We start from the raw sequence: 3269 nt of genomic DNA, 5'->3' as shown, positions 1-3269 counted from the left end.
ATCCCTACTTATGGCCTTTATGGGTGGATGGGGCCTATATAACCCCAACCCTCTCTCATTCTTCTCACCACTCAAAACTCTCTTCTCCCCCCCCCCTCTCTCTCTCTCTCTAGTGTCTCTATCCCTAATGCTTACTCTAGTGAGTATAGACCTTGATTAGGACAAGCCTACGATTTCTACACAAGCTGGAACTAGGGTGCAAAATCCAAGAATTTTCAAGTGATTTTTCCATGATTATTAAATAAATAAAATAAAAATTTCATTCAAATATGGTTTGCAATTTTAAATTAAATTTAAATTGCATTTAAATTGGTAGATTGTAATTAATTGAGCATTTAATTGATTAATATTAATTTAGTTAATATGTAATTGGGATTATAATTAAGATGCCCATTAATTGGAAATTTTAGATAGCAATTAAATAATGGTTTAGTAATTAAAATTATTTTAAATCAATAAGAGTTTTGAAGAAATTATTGAAAATAGTATCATATCCACCCAAGCCATATTGGATCTATTGGATCAACCCAATCCATTAAACTTAGTGGATTGACCCACATGGTGTTGAACCCACTTAAATTCATCTAGAAAGGCTAGAGGTGATGCATTTCCCAAGGGACATGTGGCAATCCATGTGGCCAAGTTAGTAGAAAAATCCTTGCAGAACATGTGGCAATTTAAAAGCCAAGTAGAAGCTATGTGGGACATGTGGCATCCTAAGAGCTAAGTAGAATCCATGTGAAACACATGACAAGTTAAGAGCTAAAGAGGTTAGAAGTAGGGACATGTAGCATGTTTAGAGTTAAGGAGGTTAGTAGTGAAAAAACAAGACATGTGGAAAACTTAGATCTAAGGAGGTTAGTAGTGAAAAACCAATTAAGACATGTATCAAGCTTAGAACAAAGGAAGGAGTTAAGTTAGATCTAAGGATGACTATAGTTCCAGAATCATTAAAATAAAAATTACTATAATTCTACAATCATTAAAACAAAAATGACTATAGTTTTAGGTTTAATAAGACAGAATGACTACAGTTTTAGAATTATTAAAATAAAAAATGACTATAGTTTTAGGTTTAATGAAACAAAGTGACTAAAATTTTAGAATCATTAAGACATAAATGACTATAGTTTCATAATCGTAAAAACAAAAATAACTATAGTTTTAAGTTTAATGAAACAAAATGTCTATAGTCCATAATCATAAAAACTGAAATGACTATAGTTCTAGAATCATTAAAACAAAAATAACTATAGTTCCAGAATCATTAAAGTAGAAATGACTATAGTTTCAGGTTTGATGAAACAAAATGTCTATAGTTTCTGATGAAATAAAACATAAATGACTATAGTTTCAAATTTATGAGTATAAAAAATGCATAGATCTAAAATATGAATCAATTGCATGAATATAAAAAATACAAACATATACATCATGAATGAATATAAAAAATGCAAACATATACATCATGAATCCATGTATGAACATATATATCATGAATGAATATCAAGAATGCAAACATATATATCATAAATAAATATAAAAAATACAAATATATATCATAAGTCAATGCTTACATATAAAAAATATAAGCACACACACACACACACACACACACACACACACACACACACACATATATATATATATATATATATATATATATATATATATATATATATATCATAAATCAATGCATGAATATAAAAAATGCAAACATACATATCATGAATGGATATTAAGAATGCAAACATATACATCATGAGTGAATATGAACAATGCAAACATATACATCATGAATCAATGCTTGCATATTAAAATAGAAACATATACATCATGAATGAATATAAAAAATAAAAACATATACATCATGAATCATTACTTGCATATAAAAAATGCAAACATATACATCATGAATCAATGCTTGCATATCAAGAATGCAAACATATATTTATGGATATAAAAAATACAAATATATACATCATGAATCAATGTTTGTATTTAAAAAATGCAAACATATATATATATATATATATATATATATATATATATATATATATATATATATATTATGAATGTATATAATAATTAAAATATATAGATCATGTATCAATGCTTGCATATAAAAAATGCAAATATATATATATATATATATATATAGATAGATATCATGAATATATATCAAGAATGCAAACATATACATAACGAATAAATGCTTGAATATAAAAAATGCAAACATATACCATAGTGAATGCATATTCTAGCATCTAAAATTCCTATGAGAGAGGGGTTCAATCCTACCATTGATGTAGAATGAGAAACAAACCAATGAAACTCTTGAGAAGTAGTGAATCCCTTCAAAACTATATAGAGGGGAGTTCAAAGAGCACCCCACCCTACACGTGAGATGAGAGGGAGTGTGGTGTTACCACACTTAGAAGAACTCCTTTTACTGGTTGGAGTGAGGGAGGAACTTGGTTGAAGCTCTAATGACTTTTCAAGCAAAAAAAAAAAAATTGCTAGGAGAAAGAGAGAGAGTGACTCAACCAAGACCAAAAGCGAAAATTGAGAGGGGGAAAGAATGAGTCCCTCACCTTCTTTTGAAGTTTTATAAGTAGGGTTTAGAGATGGAGGCTTGAGCTTGAAAGGTGGAGATGGAGAGTTGAGAAGGGGTCAAACCAAGTCCCTTTTTTCAATTTTTAAAGTGTCTTTTCCTACTTTCACAAAAATGGAAAAGTGAGAAAATGAGTGGAAAGAGGCTCGTAGGTCTATTTCTTTTAGGCATGCATAGGGAAGGGGCAAGGGCCAATCCATAAAGGATTCTACCCATGTCCAAATAATGATGGTCTAAATCCATAATTCGATTTAAATACTGAATTTCTTTATTTATTATATATATATGCAATGCATTTTATAATTTCAACTTAACTTAATTTTCCAAAATTATATGTTAAATTAAGTGTAATAATCCACTTAATGTTATTTAAGCATAGTTTCATTCAAATGTTCGCTAATTAGCAAATAAATATTAATTAGTTATAATTATTAACTAAATATCATTAATAAATAAATAAATATTCACTAATTAATAAACTATGTTAATTAGTTCTAATTAGAAAATAAATATTAAATCACTATAATTGACCAATATTTATAAATTGAAATAGCCACATAAAATTATCTTTGGTTTTATAAAAATTTTAAAATTAATAGTCAAACTAAATTAATTACATAATTAGGTATCAATTAAAATGTTCTTAATAATGTAC

This window comes from Nuphar pumila, chromosome 12 (genome assembly GCF_984573655.1).
Source record: "Nuphar pumila chromosome 12, dmNupPumi1.hap1.1, whole genome shotgun sequence".
Lineage (NCBI taxonomy): Eukaryota > Viridiplantae > Streptophyta > Magnoliopsida > Nymphaeales > Nymphaeaceae > Nuphar > Nuphar pumila.
This window is presented reverse-complemented; position numbering follows the sequence as displayed.